The sequence below is a fragment of the Ictidomys tridecemlineatus genome (genome assembly GCF_052094955.1).
Source record: "Ictidomys tridecemlineatus isolate mIctTri1 chromosome 12 unlocalized genomic scaffold, mIctTri1.hap1 SUPER_12_unloc_7, whole genome shotgun sequence".
Taxonomy (NCBI): Eukaryota; Metazoa; Chordata; class Mammalia; order Rodentia; family Sciuridae; genus Ictidomys; species Ictidomys tridecemlineatus.
In genome coordinates, this window is record NW_027520965.1 from 210,785 (window position 1) to 231,291 (window position 20,507).

Here is a 20,507-nt window from a genome sequence, read left to right on the forward strand (position 1 = left end):
GCCAGGCGGTAGCGGTGCTTTTATTCACACCAAAGAAAAATCTCTCCAAGGACATGAGGCCCTGTCCAGGTTCTCTTGATAGCATAGAGTTAGACTCTCATCATGACAACCAGAGTAACTCATCGATGTACGTGAATAACTTACGGTATGCTCAGTCGTTGGAGAGAGGAATCTTAGATAGCAGTAGCCAAAACTTGCTTGGAATCAGCTTACTGCAATTGGACTTTTTCTTTATTGAAACAATGATCTTAAAAATGACTCCATCTTCATATCCAGACCTGGCTCATGCGTTTCCCAGTCGGGTTATAAAACTGATCTGACTCGTGTGCTGTTTATGTGACAGTTCTTGTTGAGCCCAGATGAGGTCAGTGTCACTCTACAATGAGCCACGACAGCCTCATTTGTCACTAAAGGACTTTAAAAATGGCTTATTAGTAATACTGGAGAGCCAGATGTATGATTCAGAAGGGTTCTTGGAACAAAAGTTTCTGGAAAACGGCCTTGGGTTATAAATTTCCTTCTCAAGGGCATAGAGGGTGTCTTCAACCAAGGCCATCACAAAACAAATGGAATAAATTGATAACAGTGGAAGCCAGAGGGAGTGTTTCTGTCATGATGTTAATCCTTGAGCCCTAAAAGAAAACTGTGCAAGGCCTCTGGCCTTGGATTGCACATATCCAATTCAACCCTCAATGTTTTGTTTTTTTTTTCTTCCAGAAAAATTTCAGACTAAAACTTTAGCTAGCTTCAAAAATCACTTGAGAAGTTGGGGGTGTAGTTCAGTGATAAAGCACTTGCTTAGAGCACTAGAGGCCCTAGGTTTGATTCCCAGCACTGAAAAAAACATAATAAAACACTGCTTGGAAGATCTCTGACTCCTTTGTATTTCATGCTATTTTCTTTCTTTTGCTTGCTGGGGATTGAATCCAGGGCCTAAGCAAGTACTCTGCCACTGAGCTACATCCCCAGGCCCTATTTTACTCTCTTTTTAAAGAAACTTGTGAATTAGAAGTTAGAGCATCCAAAACTTATTATGGACTGATGTCAAACCATCACCCTTGTTTAAAATTCTACATGTCAACCAAGTAATCCTACCCTTCAACTCCTTGCCCCTCTTAAAGCTAAATACTCAGAGCAAATGTAATACACCATGACAAAATTAAACTCTCTGAGCAGTCTCAAAAGTTTATCACATTCATCCTTATTTCTATTGTTTTGTTATTTTGTAACAAAAAAGTTTGCTCCCCGATTGTGTCCTATTATCTCTTACCTCCTACCTTCTAAAGCAACTCTCATCTCTCTTTCATTTTTCGAGCTTCTCCTCTTGGGCATATAATTATGCTTAAGTGATTTGACCTTTAAACAAAGAAGGTGGCAGGATCCTATTCTCTAGTTACTATCTTTGGTCTCGCCTTCCTGTCTGAACTCAGCCTCCTAGCAGAGGAGGGTAAGTTCTTTTACTACTCCTGCATCTCATAAAACTGCTCAAAAGAGACCAATAACACTTTCAACCCCAAAAGACTACGGAAACTACTTTTGCTGGGGTTACCATTGCCAAATCCACAGGAGGCTTTTCTTGGATCTTCTTACTTCAGCTCTCTGGGGCATATCACAGAGCAGCTTTATCTTTTGATTCTCTCTTCCATTGGTTTTCGGTCTATTGCTCTTCAGATTCTTATCCTTCTTTTTTGAGAAATTCTTTACAGCTTCCTTTCCAGGAAAATGGGAGCATGAGACAGATACTTTTCATTTTACTTGAGGAACCCGAGACTCAGAGATGTTAAGGAAAAAACTTGCCCAAGTTGCACAGCAAGTAACAGATTGCACCCTCAGAGATAGTGGTGTTTGGAGGTGCAGCTTTCACTCTCTGATGTCATCCTGCCCCTCTTTCTTTTATGGTGCATCTTAGAGCTGAGTCTGCCTGAAGGCACTGTGCATGTCCTCTTCTCCCTTTCCCTAGGGAGTCCTTTGCTCACTGGAGACTGGTTGACTATCTTTATGCTTTTACTTGTGAAGTCACTCTGTGAACTGTCAGTCCCTACAAATAACTGCCCAAAGGGCATCTCCAAATGCATGACCCACGGACCCTGCAAACTCAGTCTGTTCAATTTTTACAGAGTTTATGGGGTCCTGCAGGAGAGGAATCATGTTTACTTCCAACTCCACCTCCCTCTCTTTTTCTTGCTCCTCCTTTCTGTTCTTCAGACAGGCCAAAGTTGCTCTTGCTCCAAGGCCACTGGATGTGCTATTCTTTTTTGCTGGAATATTCTTACCAAGGTCATGGCATGTTCTTATTATGGCTTATTTCACAGAAAGCTTGTTCTGTGCTTTTTTTTTTTTCTCAGCTTCATTGCCGTCTCCTCAGAGGAACTTTCCTGACCATCTTATCCATAAATGTTTTCTTCTTCAGTTTTTCCTGATTCTTTTTTTTTTTAAAAAAATTTATTAGTTGCTCAAAACATTACAATGATCTTGACATATCATACATTTGATTCAAATGTTGATATGTAATCTTATTTTTCCACATGTACAGATTGCAGGATCACATTGGTTATACAGCCACGTTTATACATAGGGCCATACTAGTGTCTATTGTATTGTGCGGACTTCCTATCCCCCCTCCCCTCCCCTCCCCTCCCATCACCTCTTTCTACCCAATCTATTGTGACTCTCCTGATTCTTCATGCAGTCTTCCTTCAGTGCCTAGAGGTTCCACATCTGTGATTCAAAATATTTGGAAAACAATTGCATCTGTACTAAACACGTGCAGGTTTTTCCTTGCATTATGCCCTAATCAATAGATCACAAGTGTTTATATGCCATCTACATAGTATTAGGGATTTTAAGTAACCTAGAGGTGATTTAAAGTATACGGGGTGTGTGTGTGTGTATGTGTATGTGTGTGTGTGTGTGTGTGTGTGTGTGTGTGTGTGTGTATGGCATATGAATACACCATCATTTTATCAAAGGAATTATTTGAGAATCTATGGATTTTGGTACCTGCATAGTTCCTATAACCAATGTTCCAAGTATACCAAGGTAAGATTTTAATTATCTTGTGTTTTGTTTGTTTATCATCTTTCTGCTGTCACTAAAACATAAGTCCCTAGAAGGCTACCATGGTTTTGCACTGAATATGGTTACACAACTGAGGTGGGTAAGCAAGTGGAAATCTAGTCTGTCTCTCCTTACCGACCAGAAGATATCATTTGACTGGCAGTAGACATTGACATTGACCTTATCTGTCCTGTCCAATAGTTTGTTTCCAAATCCCAGAACAGTGAATGATACATAGTAGACTCTCATAAAATATTTATTAAATGAATAAAAGGGAATAATGCAACTGCAGGATAGGTTTATACTAGAAATAATGAAGGGGTCCTTAATACTTAAAAATCCTCTGTGGATGGGGTGCAGCTAGGGTGGTAGAGTATTTGCTTAGCATGTGTGAGAACCTAGATTTAATCCCCAGCTCCCACGTGCACGTGCATGTTCACACACACTTACACAAATCTTTCAATGGTTTCCATTGCACATATCATAAAATCAAATTTCTAATATAGCCCATTGGGTTGGGCATGGCCACCCTCCAGTCCATATCTGCCACCTCATTTCGCACCATGCTCCCTCTTGGTTGTATAAATTGCTGTCCTTCTGACCCACTTCAACAACAAAACCCCCAGATATCGTTTGATAACCCAAACCCATTGCAAATCCAGAATCTACAAAACAGAGGGAATGTGGTTTCTTGCTGTTTTAACTTGTAGGAAGGGACTGTTTGAACCTTGAGACTCAATTGAAGATGGCTTGAATACCATCATCCCTTCATCAAAGAAAGGCTTCTGTTGGATTCTTTTCCAGAAAACTGCCTAGCAATATTAGTTCCCACAGGTCATGTGATCCTAACCAAATTCCCCACTGTATATTTTCTGGTCCATTTTTTATTTGAGTACCCCACTTTAGTAGGAATTCTGTGTGATTTCTGGAATTTATTCCACATGCTCTTAGACAGCTATCTCTAACCACTTGGTCCCTTTAAGGAATCCTCCCTAGATTTCCATTTGTGCATGATCCAGCCCTTTCCATAGATTCTAGTCCACACATTTTTCTGTTTCACTAGTCACACCACCACCTGCTTCTGGCTGACTGCCAGAAGACTGAGTGAGTCTCTTATCTCCATTTTCTTTATTTTTTTTTTATATTACAGGTGAGACCAAGACCTCCAATCCTGTTGTAATGATACTGAAGCCTCTGTGGAGTCACTTCCCTTCAAGTTCCTTGGGTACGTGGCGAGATTTTCCTTTTTTCCCCCTTGGTCCCGAGAGTGATGGAAAATTCATTTCCTAAGGATCAAACTCCCTCTTCTGGAATGTGATAGGAATGGAAGCAAATGCAAAAATTTCAACCTTCCAAACCTCCTTGTTGGGCCTCCACATCTGTTTACAAAGGAACAATTTTAGAAAACCAAACCCAACCAAACCACATGGCAGGGCTGAAGTTCTAGATGCTTCTTTATTCACTCTTCTGGCAAGGTTAGTAGTGCTGGTAGGCTGACCTCACCTGACATCCAGAGGTGTTTTGTAGTCCATATTTTCTGGTCAGTCTGATTTATCCTGCTTTTACATAGGCATGCACATCTAGAACCCTGAGATCCCTGGAGCAAACTTAACAATCTTTTAAGCCCTCATTATCTTGCTTAATCATTTTGGGAAACTTGAGTACCAGGGATTGGCATTGGAGCTCTGAGCTGTAACCTTAGGGAGGCTGGTATAAAGACACTGATTTCCTGTGGCCTACATTTTTTGGAACTACTTGCCTGAACCAAATGAAAACCCTCTGGCAAGTGAACCTACTGTCAGAAGCTAATAACACTGTATATTAACATGTAGACTTAAAGAGCTTAGCTTTTTGAAAGAAACTGACAACTTAACAATGTCATTTCTTACTTATTTCATTTTGAGGTAGATATTTTAAACCAAATCAAAAGAATTTTTTTTCCTTTTAAATATATCCTGCCCTTCATTATAGTTGCTTTTCAATAGTGTATCTGACCATCCTTAACTCATATAGGAACCCTACTAATGATAACAAAAATGTTATGATTCCATGAGTAACTTTACACTCAAAGAGAAACAGAATTTTATTAGCTTGAGAAATCTTTTCGACACTGTTCATGTTTTCTTCAGAGGCAAGAAAGCTGAACAGATTAACTGATACCGAGTAGCTACAATATGTCATCTACTTTATATGTGCCATATTACATAATTATCATACTGATTAGAAAGGTCTATTTTGTTATTACCATTTTACAGATGCAGAAATTGAATCTCCAAGAAATTTGTCAAGTTAAGTATCTGTTAAACATATGCAAACCCTGATTTGTCATACTCTCAAGTCTCTTTCTGGGAACTCAATAGAAATGCAGGATTTCATTTCTGACCCTACTGGATCTGAATCAGCATCTTAATAAGTTTCCTGGGTGATTAGTATTTAAGCTAATGTTTGAGGTGCTTGGAACCAGATTGCATAGAAATTTCTGAAACTATTGGACATTTAAAAAAATCCCACTTTAATGCTGTATTTTCCCCCTCAAAGCTATTAAAACAACCTAGGAAAAAACAACTATTTAGATGCTATCATTTATTGATCCTTCACAAACACAGTCTCAGCTAAGCTTCATAACAACCCCACACTGCCAATACTGACAACCTATTTATTATTATTATTATTATTATTATTATTATTATTATTATTGTGGTACTGGGGATTGAACACAGGGCCTTACACATGCTAGGAAAGCACTCTACTACTTGGTTCCATCTCCAAATCTTTCTTTTTATTTTATTTTTGAGACAGGTTCTCACTAACTTTCTGGAGCTGGACTTGAACTTGCAATACTCATGACTCAGGCTCCCAAGTAGCTGGGATTATACTATAGGCATGTGTCACTGCCCTAGCTCTAACATCTCACTTTATAGGTAAGGAAATTGTCTTGGAAGAACCAAGTGCTAATAAAGGAATTGGAAAAGATAAAAATAATCTCTTCCAAGTGAAATTTAAATTTGAAATGGTATAGAATAGTGCTGCTTTTGGCTTTCCTTTTAAGTAATATTTAATAATCAAACATAGCTAACAATGGCACATATAAAGGAAGGAAGTTGTGGCTGTTTGTTGAGTGCTGAGCACTGAACTAAGTGTTTTACATGTTATCTTGTTAAATATACAAAAGTGTCACAGAAATGGATTTATTTCTCTGGTAATAAGCAGAAAATAAATAACATGAAATAATTCAGTGTATTTATCACAAACCAGTGGCTAAAAAAAAGGATCTAAACCTATAGATAGTTAATCTATGATCAGCGAGGACATCTGCGCATCAGCCAGTGATCCTCAATAAGTTATGGCAGCCATCCTCCAAGGGATATCTGAACCATATGGAGACCTTTTGGGTTGTCATAATGAATGGGAAGCTATGGTTGGCCTTTAGTATCTTGGGGCCACAGATGCTAAATATTCTGATAAGTGTGAAAAGTCTGGAAGCAACCAAATCTTATCTCTCTCCAAATGCCATTGTCACTCTCCTTGAGGAACAGAGAACATTGTCACAACATTTACGTTTTAGAATTCGTTTCAACTTTTAAAACAACAATCCTGATTATTCCCATCCCAAAGAATTAGCACTTTGGGTTACTAAATCATTCTGATAAACCCACTAGGACACAGATGTCTGACAATCCAGGGGTTTTGGGACAATCAGGAATCCTATAATCAAGAGACTTCCAGGGGAAAGACCTTTCACCTAAAATTTCCACTGCAGCTCTCAGATGAGCTCGCTCCTGCTTCCTTTCCTTCCCCTTCTGTGTTGGAAGAAACAGGTGAAGTCTCTTTCTGTTTTTCCCAGAGGAGTGACTAGTCTGTAAGCTCTGAATATTGATTGAGGCAGGTTTTCCTGGTGGTGGGACTACTGCACCTAAAGCTTCAATCTTTCCTCTTCACTTCCTACTTGGAGGCAGCTTGGCCAGTGTTCCTGCTCAATTCACTGGCTACATGGCCAAAGTCTCCTAGATGCTGGGATCTGGGCCAGCAGAAGGTGAGTGAATGTTGCATGATATTTTGAACCCTTACTCTAGTACTAGAGGTGTGCTTCGGGTTGGCTTATCCTTCATTAACACTGTAGCTTGGGATTCAAGATGGTAGATTAGAGGAAGCCACATTTCCAGTTGCTCTGTGGCTTGGGATTCAAGCAGTGGGTATACATCTGATCAGTGAGTGGGAGTGGAAATTCAATATGGGATGGTCAGAGTGTCTAGAGATTCAGAAATTTGGGTGTATTGATCAAAGAACAAGAAAGAGTTCATAGGAGCCAAGTTGGTTGGGACAGTGGCAGCGCTGCTGGTTAACTACAGAGGGGAGGGGTGACAGAGAGAGAGAAACTCAATAGACAGATTTGGCATGGAAAAAAACTATAGATCAGAAAAGCAGCCTGAACTTAGGTGATCCAGAGGCTGCACAGCAAAATGGCATTTAAAAAGTTCTTTGTATTTCTCAACTGGCAAATCAAAAGCTAAGATAGGAGCCACCTAGAGGAAGCCACACTGGGGTGTTGTTGCTGTGGGAGCCCGGGGTGGGGTGTTCAGAATAAACGTTGGCCATACTGTCCGGGCAAGTACCTAAAGTGTGACTGAGGGTGTACCTAGAAGAATGTGAGGGAAATAGTCACAAATAAGATTGTACTCAGAGGGATTCAAACCAGAAAAATTAAGGGGGGTTGAACTTGCTTTCCCTTTGTGTCTAGGCTCACATGATCAGCTGAAGAGGATCAGGAATTGGAACAGGCTGGTGTAAATACACTCAGGGACTAAGGCAGGGAAGCCCTGTTCATGGGCAGTGAAGTGTGTGGAGGATGGGTTCCTCTGACCCAGGAGTAGAGTTCTTGGGGGTCTCCAGACTCCCAGCAGAGATCAGCACATGCCTGGCCCTAGACCCTAGGCATGTGCTGATCTAATCTCCCCAGAGCAGATACCACCCAACAAAGCCCCTAAGACCTGAGGAAACCCAAGCTGCAGCTGTGGAACTCCACCCTTAGAACTCTGCAGGAGCCCCATGCTGGGAGTGCATTGCTCTGGTCTGGGCAGACCAAACTCCAACGTTCAGTACTTTCCATTCCATCCTTCCTTATACTGGTAAGAAGGGAATCTCAGAGCTATTTCAACCAGCTTCAATCTTAGGCCATTCCAACTGGCAACCCTAAAAGAGGAAGGGGCCAACAACTCCCATTCCTTGTGCACTCTCTCTCTCTTGTGTACAGCCCAAGAAGAAACATAAAGGACAGTGGGCAGTGATCATCCATTTTTGTTGACTGTTTTGGCCACTTCAGTGGAGATGATTCTTCCATTTTTACATTTAGAATCTTCTTTCTTTCTCTTTTTGGGTGTGCATGTTCTTACTGAGCTGACTGGTTCATGGCATATATATACATATGTGTTTCTTTTTTTTTCCTCATTTTTCCCCACATAGTTCTTTTGCCTGGCCTTGTCTTTTGAGGGTTAGGGTTTTTGGTTTATTTTGTTTTTGCTTGTTGTTTTTCTTATTTCTGTTTCCCTCCTTCCTTCTCTTGCCAACAGCCAAATTCCTTTGTTCTCTTTTTCTCCCTTTATTTTGTTTTTCTTATTCTAGTTTTTTTTTTTTTTTGGTATCACTTGCTACATCCCTTCTGCTTTCACTCTGCTCACGTTTTGAACACTCTAAACTTTCTTCTGCCTTCCTATCACATTTTCTTTTCTCTTAATGAAATATATTTTTACCATCTTGTAGAATTGTTTGGTTTATATAATTCCTTCCCCCACCTTTCATGGTGCAATTATTACTGCTATGAATGATATCTTTGACCTGTGCTGTTTACTTTAATGCCAGGTCTAGTTCATGGTTGTTTATCATTTTGGCAGTTGGCAATTGCTTACCCCACCATTCCTGTTTTTGTGAAAATTAGTTAGTAGACACTGGGTGTTTATTTTAATGTTGTGTACTATTTGCATTTGATGTTATTATTTGTTTCTCCATTTTCTGTGAGGTGCTATGGATCTACAGGGACACTACAAGTTCACAGGGTAGAGACTCTTCTGCTGAAAAGCCAAAAGACAGAAAACACCTTGCTCCACACACAAATTAATAACACTCAAACTTCAGATATATATGCATATATATTTATATTATATATTATATAAATATAACATATTTATAATATATAGATATATATGCATGTATATAATATATGCCCAAGGGTAATTAACCACTGAGCCACATTCCCAGTCCCTGTTTTTGTATTTTTTTTTGAGACACTAAGTTGTGAAAGGCCTTGCTAAGTTGCTAAGGCTGGCTTTGAACTCATGGTCCTCCTGCCTCAACCTCTCAAGCTGTTGGGATTACAGGTGTGCACCACCACACCTGGCTCAGCTATATTTTACTGCAAAGAATAGACAAAAACACAAATCTTGAGAATGAGATGAACATCCAGATACAGGAGACATTCAGAACCCAAACAGACAAGATCATAAAAGAAACTCTCCACAATTAAAATGCCTAACCTGCAGAACAAGGATAGAATTTTAAAAGACTCAAGAGAAAAACATGAGGTCATATTTGAAGTAAGCCAATCAGAATTACTTCCAATTTCTCAGCAAAAATGAAAAAAGCCAGAAAGATTTGACATGATGTCCCAAGTACTAAAAGAAAATAACTGTCAACCAAGTTTGCTATATCCACCAAAGCTATCCTTCAAAATTTAAGAAGAAATCGTATCTCTAAGATAAACAAATGAATAAATAAATAAATAAAATAAAGGTACTGTGTCCATCTAAATAACTAAAAATATTTTAAAAAAACAATGCTGCAGGCATCATAATAGCTGACTTCAAAAGCTATAGTAACAAAAACTACATAGTGCTGGTATAAAAATACACATTTAGATCAATGGTACAGAAGAGAAGACACAGAGACAAACCTTCACAGATAGTCATGTGGTCCTTAACAAAGGTGCCAAAAACATGCCCTGGAGAAGACGGCATTTTTAACAAATGGTGTTGGAAAAACTGGATATCCATATGTAGAAGAATGAGACTAGATCCTCATCTGTCCCGCTGTGAAAAAGTCAATGCAAAATGAATCAAAGACCTAGGAATAGAACAGAAACGATGCAACTTCAAGAAGAAAACAGAGTCAACCCTCTTAATATATAGGCACAGGCAATGACTTTCTCAATAGAACCCCTAAAGCTCAGGAATTAATACCCAGAGTTTATAAATGGGATGGCATCAAATTAAAAAGCTTTTGAATAGCAAAGGAGACAATTAAGACTGGGAAGAGAGAATCTACAGAATTGGAGAAAATCTTTGCTACTTACTCTTCTGGCAGAAAATGAATATCCTTAGTATATAAAAAACTCAAAAGGACTGGGGCTGTAACTCAGTGGCAGAGCACTTTCCTTTCATGTGTGAGGCACTGGGTTTGATGCTCAGCACCATATAAAAATAAATAAATAAAATAAAGGTGTTGTGTCCAACTAAAATAAATAAATAAAACCTCCCCACAACAACAACAGCAATAAAACCACCAAAACAGCAACAACAACAACAACAACAAACAAAACAAAACCCCAACAACAAATAACACAATAAATGAACTAAATGGACAGTTCTGAAAAGAAGAAATACAAATGTTCAACAAATATATGAAAAAAGTGTTCAACATCATTAGTGATTAGGGAAATGCAAAACAAAACTACTCTGAAGGCTGGGGTTGCAGCTCAGTGCGGGAGCACTTGCCTAGCATGTGTGAGGCATTGGGTTCAATCCTTAGCACCACATTAAAAAAATAGACAAATAAAATAAAATTAAATTAAAACAATAACAACAAAAAAACTACTCTGAGATTTTATCTAACTCCAGTCAGGATGGTAGTTATCAAGAATACAAACAATGATAAATGCTGGAGAGGATGTGGGGAAAAAGGAACACTTTTACACTGTGGGTGGGACTGTAAATTAGTGCAAACACTATGGAAATCAATGTGGAGATTTCTCAAAAGACTAGGAATGGAACCACCATATGACCCAGCTTTACCACTCCTCAGTATTTATTCTAAAGAATTAAAAGCAACAGAGGCCGAGTTGTGGCTCAGTAGTAGAGCACTTGCCTACGATGCATGAGGCACTGGGTTCAATCTCTGGCACCATATAAAAATAAAAGCAAATATAATAAAAGTATTGTGTCCATCTACAACTAAAAAAATTTTTAAAAAAGAATTAAAGGCGTTATACTACATTGATACGTGCATACCAACATTTATAGCAGTAAAGTCCACAATAGTCAAATTACAGAATCAGACTAGGCATCCATTAGTGGGTGAATGAATAAAAAATTGTGATATATCTATACAATGAAGTTTTATTCAGCCACAAAGAAGAAAGAAATAATGTCATTTGCAGGAAAATGGATGGAACTTGAAAATATCATGTTTCCATATAAGCCATGCTCAGAACGTCAGGAGTCATTTGTTTCCTCTCTTATGTAGAAGCTAGAGAGGAAAAGGGAAGAGAAAGCTGAGTAAGGGATCTAGTGAGAATGGAAGGGAGATCAGGAAAGGTAACAGGGGGAGGGAAGATAGGAAGGAAACAGGAAATACTGGAGAATGATATTGGCCAAATTTCATTGTGATGTTGTGTGCTTGTACCAATATATAACAACAAATCCCACCATTATGTACACTTGTAATGTACCAATAAAAATATAAAAAAAACCCAGGAAGCTATGGTGGGGGGTTTTTTGGGGGGATAGCTCATATCCAAACCACAATACGGAGTAGATCCAAAGCTTTTTTGAAAGAAAAAAATTTGGTCATGGTAACATCATGGAGGATATAGGATGCTCAGTTTTTGGCAAGAATGTATATCAGATTCCTAAATTTCCCCAACACTTTCAACTCTGCCATCTGTATGTCTGGGATATAAGACATAAGTATTTTCCTTCACTCAACAACACAGAAAACTGGCTTTTAGTCACTTGTCACTATGAACTGACTGACTGCAATTCAGCACTTGCCAGAAGTTTGCTTGTGACATCTGATGCGGGGGTCGGGGGTGGGGGTGGGGGTGTGGCAGGGAATAAGGAAAAAATGTAAGAAAAATGTAAAAGATTGTGGGAGTTCTATTTATCCAGGCTTCTAGGGTCTCTAAGTTATTTAGGTGATTAGAAAACAATGTTCTTGGTAGTGTGTGTGTGTGTGTGTGTGTTTTCTTTGTATTTAAAACAATTCAAAATGAAAAAGTTAAAGAAGCTGTACCTGGAAAGGTGTTTTAGTCAGCTTTTTCACTGCTGTGACTAAAAGATGGACAAGAACAATTTTAGGGGAGTAAAAGTTTATTTAGGAGCTCAGGATTTCAGAGGTCTCAGTCCATAGATGGCAGGCTCCATTCCTCGGGGCCCAAGGTGAGGCTGAACATCATGGCGGAAGAGTGTGGTAGAGGGAAGCAGCTCACATGATGATCCGGAAGCAGAAAGAGAGAGAATGGAAGGCATTATATTACATGGAAATATGCATACCAACATTTATAGCAGGAAAATCCACAATAGCCAAACTATAGAACCAGACTAGGCATCCATTAGTCTGGTTCTATAATTTTGGATATATATTTGTATCTAGCAAGAAAGATGCTAGGTAAAAATATATAATGTATCTTTCTAGATACAAATATATATCCCAAAGCCACGCCCTAATTCCCACCTCCTCCAGCCACACCCCACCACTTCTGTTACCACTCAGTTAATTCACGGGTTGGGTTAAGGCTCTCACAATCCAATAATTTCTCCTCTGAACCTTCTTGCATTGTCTCACCTGTGAGCTTTTGGGGGACACCTCACATCCAAAACATGACAAAAGGGAACTAGGCATTTGGATTAGTTATAAATCACCTCATAAATTCATATCTGCACTTCTACCCATGAAATTTTTGAACATTTGACACAGGTCTTTTTCATTATCAATATTAACTTATACAAATCAATGAGTTCTGCTGTGACATGTACATGTGTATATCACGCTTTAATCATATCCACCCTCTCTGTCACCCTCTCTTGCCCTACCCTTTGTCCTCCCTCTCCCAGGCCCTCTTCCTCTTCCCTAATAGCCCGTCTTCTACCTTCAGTTGACATAGGTTTAGAGTGAGTGGCCATTGAAGGGAGCACAGAAGAGGATTCCAACCAGAGGAAGGGGCATACATATGCAGAGAGATAGAGACAGGAGAGTATTTGGTTCATTATTGGTTGCTCACTTATTTATCCAATAAAAATTATTAACATCTACCATGTGCTCAACACTGACATAAGTACTGGAAATTCAGTAGTGATTCAATAGGCAGACAACTTTCTTGTCTAAATGGAGTTTTCATTTTAGCGAAGGAAGACAAATAATAATAAATAAATGAATGAGTAATATATAAGGAATATTCAGATAATCAGGAGTTGATTTGGTTTTTTTGTGAGGCTTGGAGCTTATACATATTTGGGGTATGCATTTAGAAAATAAAAGCAAAATGATCTTCTGTGGCCAATTTTACAAAATATATGACCATGTGAAATACATCGTTAGAGCCTTTCCCAGGGCCCAGGAAGGAGCTTGAACAAAATGAGATCTGATGTTGATGCTTCATTGGCTTTGTGGGAAATCTGCTCAAGTGTCTTGGTTTGGATTTCTCCAGAGGAAGAACTGGGTAAGGATTGGAGTATAAGTGGTTGATATGGAAAATAACTCCAAAAAAAAAAAAACAAAAAAACAAAAAACAACACTGGCAGGTGATGAGGAGTGAGGCAGGGAAGGAATGAAGTCAGTGAATGTACCTAGTCCTAAATTGGGGAACTAGAAGATGGCATAGAACAAGACTTAGACTTACAACACTGAAGGACAGGGGAACTAGGGTATATTTGCATAAAACTATCTCTGCTCTGTCAATGGTTGAAGTTTGCTCCGTGGGACATTATTCCCAGGGCACTTCTGGCCTGCAACAGGGCAGAGTGGATGCTAGCCAGCGCTGGAAGTCAGACTAGCATGCACTGTAGTATCAAGAGACAGGAGGCTTGGTGCTGCAGACAGGGCATGGGTGTCATCTGACCATCTGGAGCCACTTATGCCCAATAATTAGCTTTGTGGCATTCTGTCATCAATTCTTCCAGGTTGGCCAACTAAAAGTTCTAAAATATAGACTTACAACAGCATGGAGGGAAGCTCATGCAACAACTCTTTCTGCTGCAGTTGTTACTCAAATTGCAACTGATATTCACTTTTTCCTCTTCATCTACTCTGGATTGCTCTCAACCTTGGCTCACCATTCTGCGGGCTAAGGTTGCTTTCCTAATGGAAACTCTGACGTTTTCCTGTGAGGAGTCTGAATCCTTAATTACTGTGTACTTGCCATGTGTGGTTGCTATGTATGGACATGTGAATCCTTGAGTGCCAGACATATTCTTCCTGCCCTGATTATGTAGCAGCAATCTTATTCTCTCATGATCATGAGGGTCCATTACTTCTATCGTACAGCAACTTCACTCTGCCTTCTGATGCAGATGGGAAGTCTCAGATGGCAATGGAAGCTCTTGGTTCACTTACTCAGTTCCTTTGTAGAGTGGCCTCCCAAGGAATCAGGACCCGTGGTCCAGCAGAGTCTAAAATTTCAGGTAAAGGAACTATTTCCACTCTTTGCTTCCAAGATCCCTGTATGCTACTGAACAGTGACAAAGCACTACTTCATGACCATCAGTTCAAAGCAATTTTACCCTTTCAACACAGATGTAAAAGAAATTCTGCAAGGGCACATGCAGGTAGAAACAGGTTGCCTAAAAGGAACAAAACAGACTTAAACCTCTGTGAATGGCCGAAAAAATTGGATCAATGTCAACAATGCTTGTAGACAAGACTGTGAAACTAGAGAATTTTATGCTCGGTCAAATTGTCATTTGTTGGGAAGATTAAAGGAAGAGGTTATCCTAAGTGCAAAAGCTATGATAAAATACTTATACTGAGGAGATATTACCTAGATAATCCTTTTGATAATCCAGTTCAGCAAGAGATAAACAACACAAAGTTTAGAATTTAAGAACACATCCAGAGCACTTCGCCCTACAACAATCTGTTGTCAAGGTCACCTGTCTGGAGGGAATTGTTCCTCCCAGCAAGGAGTTGTTAATGAATGGCCCTTGTGTGGCTCCCCTCCTGCCTTTCTGGGCAGATATGGAAAATAGGGAGAAGTACCCCTGGATGGCTCCTTTCCTGCCTTTGGCCAGGTAAGTAAGATAAGTGGAGGAAGGGACATGAAAAGAAAGGAAACCTAAAATCTTTAAAAGAGGCAAAACACCTCCACACCAGCTCTGGACCCCCTCCTCTCCTTAGGAATCTCTCTTTCTGTCCTTTATACTAAAGTTTTTGCTCTTGAAAAAAAAAAGAATTAAGAGATTATGGCATAAAACTAGTTAACTTAGGCTAATAATACCAAGGGCAAACTTTATTGTAAACCCTGAAGAAGCCTACATAAATGGAGAGATATATCATATTTGGAGATGGAGAAACAGTTTCCATGGGTGAGGAGTTCAAGTAAGATTTTTCTAGGTTCTAGCCTCAAGGTGTCCCAAGGCTGAAATCAAGGTTTCAGCCAAGAGCGTGGTCATACCTGGTCCTTGGAGTCTTTACCTAAAGGTCACTGGTTGTTGACAGAATTCAGTTCATTATGGTCACAGGTTGGAGGTCTCTGCTTTCTTGGTAAACTGGGATTCCTTCATATATTGGAGGCTGCCACATGACCCTTTCCCCAATATGGTGATTTGTCCTGTGAGGCCAGCAGGAGAATCTTCCACTCTGAATCTCTCTTTCAGGAAGGGCCCAGTGACTTTGAAGTGCTCATCCAATGAGGCCAGGCCCACCCAGAATAATTTTCCTTTTGATGAATCCAAAGTCAGCTGATGAGGATCCTTAATTACATCTGCAAAATCATATCAGCCACAGGCTATAATACAATCATGGGAACAACTTATCTGTCATAGTTGCCGGTTGAACACTCAAGGGGAGGCAGTCTACAAAGTCTGTAGAATAACAGACAGGAATCTCGGGGGCCATCTTAGAATTCTAACTATAATAGATTTCATTATATTCAAGGGATATGTTCCCGAACCCACTGTTTGGATGCCTGAAACCGTGGATTGTACTGAACCTTATAATTTAATGCATTTTCCCAACACACACACACACACACACACACACACACACACACACACAACTTTTGCACTTTGAGACTACTAGTAAGTAAAATAAAAGCTAGGTAGAGCTACTGTGATAGCTTACAGTCAGCTCTGATAACAGATGCTAATCAAGTAACTACCAGGCAGGGAGTATATAACATGTATATATACATGTATATAACATGAATAGACTAGTTCAAGGGATGCTTCAAAACCTCTGGTGGGACAGAGTGGGATGGTATGAAGTTTCCTCATGATACTCAGAATGGCATGCAATTTAGAACTTATTAATTGTTTATTTCTGGAAATTTTCATTGGACTAGGCTTTGGACTAGGTTTTTGGGTAACCAACCACTAAAATGTGAAACCATAGGTAAGATGTCTACTTATGGTACCACTGCACAATCAACCTGTCTTTTCACTAGCTAACTACATTGTATTTTTTCAGTCAATTCCATCTATACATATATAGTCAAAACTTGAGGAAATTCATTCACAACTTTCTTGTCATTTTTCCCTATAGGCCCTTTGGAGAAGTATAGCCCTTGAACAGAATAAAGGGCAAGACTAACAGTATTCAGGAAGGAATGGCCTCATGAAGCCACAGATCAGCATAAAGCAAGGAGCTCTGAGCCTTCTTTCCAAGTGGGGGCTAATGGCTGACGCCCAGCACCCAGCCAGAGTCAGAACTTCAGCTTCCCCAGAAGAATAACATTTCATTAGACTTCCTTTTTCAACGATGAATATGTCTTCATTCTCTTGGGGATTTCAGCAATTAGATTTCTGAAGTATTTCATACAAATTCAAATGGCCTTTTAAAATGACTGGAAGGAGGAAGATAAATCGTTCACAGAATTTTTAATGGGAAAAGTCATTTCAGTATTCTTTTGGAGATGTACTTCTGGGCAAAAGTTATTCATTGAAAAACCTTGATGCTATTCAAATATGAACCTGGGGTAAAAGAAGAAAGATTTTTCTGCTTTTGTGTGAGATTGGTATATTCAAGTCACAGCGAGTGATCCATTTATTGTTATACCACAAATGATAGATTATATTAGCTGTTTTTGGTGATTCGTTTTATCATTTATTAACTTAATGAATATGATTTTTAGAAAAGAGGTTTGATGTTGTAAGTAATATAGTGGTGGTAAGAATGAGGCAGGCCTGTTCATCCTGGGTTAAATGAGAACACCTTAATTTTTATAACTTAAAACATTATCCCTTTATACAAGGATTAGGCTCAATGTCAGGATTCCCATGTTTGCCCAGGATGGTTTGTTAAAGAGGAAGTATTTTTCATTTGGCTGAAAGTAGCAATTTAGAGGAAAAAAAAAGCCTCATGAAATTTTTAGTGACTGAGGAAATGAGTTGGTGGTTTCATGCTTCTAAGAATGTATAAATGAACTAATTGGAAATGAAAGAAATAGCCATAAAATTATTTCTCAATAAAAGAGCATACGAACTGGAGTTGTCAAGAATTTAGAACCTGGTCTAGATGATATATGCGTATTTATTGTATGTATGAAATAATCAATATGCTCCATCTTTTATTCTAATGAATATCAATAAAGATAGAACTGTCAATAACATACCTAACTCCTAGGGAAGCCATGAATTGCTGACTTTTTATGAAAAATAAAAGTCATCAATCAACTACAAAGAAAAGGAAAACATGTTCAACATTAGATTTTATGATATCATATTCAGAAATGCACATGTCAAAAATGCAGTTTCTTACAGACAGTCTATCTTAAAAACAAATCAAAGAGAGATCCTCTCTGGAGAGATTAAACCTAATTTGAATAGGGTTCACTCAGTAAAGAAATCATATGTGGACACTTCCAGGAATAATGATTTCTTTGATAATTTTTTTCCCCCAGAACTGGGAATTGAACTCAGGGGCACGTGACTACTGAGCCACATCCCCAGCCCTACTTTGTATTTTATTTAGAGACAGGGTCTCACTGAGTTGCTTAGGGCCTCACTTTTGCTGAGGCTGGCTTTGAACTTGAGATCTTCCTGTCTCAGTCTCCCAAACCATTGGGATTATAGGCGTGACCCGCCGCACCAGATGATTTCTTTGATAATTACTGAAAACAAAGTTATTTTGTTCTGCTTTTGTGGTGCCTGTATCTCTCTCAGTGCTACTAATTCACTACTACCAGATTTCTTTTCTTTTCTTTTTTTTTTTTTTTTTTGGTTGGTGTTGGGGTTTGGGATCAGGGCATCTCTGTCACAGACCTATCAGTGCTATCACTGAGCCACATCCTCAGCCACAGGTTTCTTTCTTTTTTTGGGGGGAGGGGTCCCTGGAGATTATAGGGGATTGAACCCAAGGACACTTACCCATGGAGCCACATCCCCAGCCCTTTTTTATTTTTTTATTTTAAAACAGGTCTCACTAAATTGATCAGGGCCTCATTAAAGTGTTGAGGCTGACCTTGAACTTGTTATTCTCCTGCCTCAGCCTCTGGAGCTGTTGGAATTACAGGCAAGCACCATTGCATCCGGCTCGTTTTTTAATAGAAGCAGGAAATCCAGGTTTTGTATTTTATATGAGATCTTCTGATTTTTAAATGTGACTCAGGTTTTACAAGAGTGCTTGGGGAATCTGGCCATTGTCAGAATGTGATTATAACCACAGACACTTTGGAGACTGAGACAGGAGCATCACCTGAGACCAGGAGTTTGAGGTCAGCTTGGGCAACACATGGAGACCCTGCCTTTTAAAAACCCCAAACAGACAGACAGACAAGCAAGTAAAGAAAGAGAAAAGGATGTTTGTGGAAAAACCAGCCTCTACCTCAGAGCAAAGCCTATCCAAGGAAGGAGTACTCCTAGACACATTCCCACCCTGCTAAGTTGTTTATCTACAAATAACAGGAGAGATCTGCTGCGCCAGGTGTCCCTGACTCAAGTCAGGCTAGGTGGGGACCCATAGCAACCCCCTAGCAGCCACCAATCAGCGTGAGACAGGGAAATACCTGGGATGCCAGATGACCCCCCAGTAGTTTATGGTGGATGATAACGTATTGGGAAACCATGCAGTTCAGCACAAACACCCCTCTTGGCTTAAACCAATCAGTTCAAATGAATCCTCCTATTGCACTAACCAATCACCCCTACCCAACTTATTCTCACCAGTGAATGTGCTAATCATGTTTTAGAGTTGTTTTATGATTTTCCCCGAGGTGTGTGATGATTTGCTAAGAGATGCTATGATGTATGTGAAGTCCCTGCCTTCCCTAAAGAGAGTATAAAACTGCTGCAAACCCTGGGCTCCGGGCCTCTCAGCATCACCAGTTGCTGTGCGCGCGTGGAGGACTGAGCTAGCTCACCATAAACTCCTCTTTGCTGCTTATATTGATCTTGGTCTCTGGTGGTCTTTTGGGGGTCCCGAATTTGAGCATAACATTTTGAACCAAAGGAAAGCTGTGTGTAGCCCATAGGGCTGTATTGACAGAGATGTCCTGGGGCCTGATGCTGACATGAAGGAGCAGGTCTGGGCCCCCGTGTTCCTAGCCTGGCCCCTGTCAGGGATGACTTTCCATCTTCTGCACCTCAGCTTCTGGGTATCTGATGACATCATCTCCGAAGCACCCTTCTCTGCTCACACTTAGAAGAATTATGTTTTCTATTTTGTGACATGCTGTTTATATGTTTCTTGGTGAATCTTTTATTTTGTACTCACAACTCGTGAGTTGTGTGATTTCTCTTTTACTTTTCTCATGCCTGGTTCTTTCATGTGGATATTCAGAGCAGCAGCATGTCTCCTTGTTTCTTGTTACTCTTTTGTTTTGACATTTGAGGCTTTTCAAAGATTCATTGCCTAACTTATAGTCCAAAGAATGAAGCCCCATATAACATCCACAAAGAGAATTAGCATCATTGTTATTTTCTCTGTTCCTCCCTTCCTTTTTATTTGGTGTGAAATGATCTCTTAGGCCATGATTAGGTAGCAGGAAATAAAGCTAAAGTTAGTCGTGAATGGTAGATTTCCAGGCATTCAGTTTCCATGTCACTTGAAACTGTGTATAAATTCAGAAATTCTAGCATTAGCTGTAGTAATTCCAGTTTTGCAGGCAGGCCACAGAATCTGACTTTTATCAAGATTGATTTCTTAGATTCCCGGAATTATTTTCCAACAATCTGGGATTGGAATGCCATTTAAAATAATATAATACCATTTAAAAGTGACACTCAGGTGTAAGAAAACCAATACGAATTAGA

General features: G+C 39.5%; 2 long non-coding RNA genes and 1 pseudogene across 3 annotated transcripts in view; 1 reads left to right on the plus strand and 2 right to left on the minus strand.

Annotated features, from left to right (window-relative positions):
* The window catches only part of LOC144372361 (uncharacterized), a 29,110-nt gene extending 18,897 nt beyond the window's left edge, over nucleotides 1-10,213 (minus strand). Inside the window, exon 1 of the long non-coding RNA XR_013432376.1 lies at nucleotides 10,001-10,213. This is a non-coding gene — a long non-coding RNA (uncharacterized LOC144372361). The remainder of the gene's footprint in view (nucleotides 1-10,000) is intronic.
* Nucleotides 1-17,740, plus strand: part of LOC144372360 (uncharacterized) — a 38,478-nt gene extending 20,738 nt beyond the window's left edge. The window contains exons 2-3 of the long non-coding RNA XR_013432375.1: nucleotides 4,208-4,282; nucleotides 16,801-17,740. This is a non-coding gene — a long non-coding RNA (uncharacterized LOC144372360). The remainder of the gene's footprint in view (nucleotides 1-4,207; nucleotides 4,283-16,800) is intronic.
* LOC144372358 (mitotic checkpoint serine/threonine-protein kinase BUB1-like) overlaps nucleotides 1-20,507 on the minus strand; it is a 216,638-nt pseudogene that overhangs the window by 137,397 nt on the left and 58,734 nt on the right. The window lies entirely within an intron of this gene.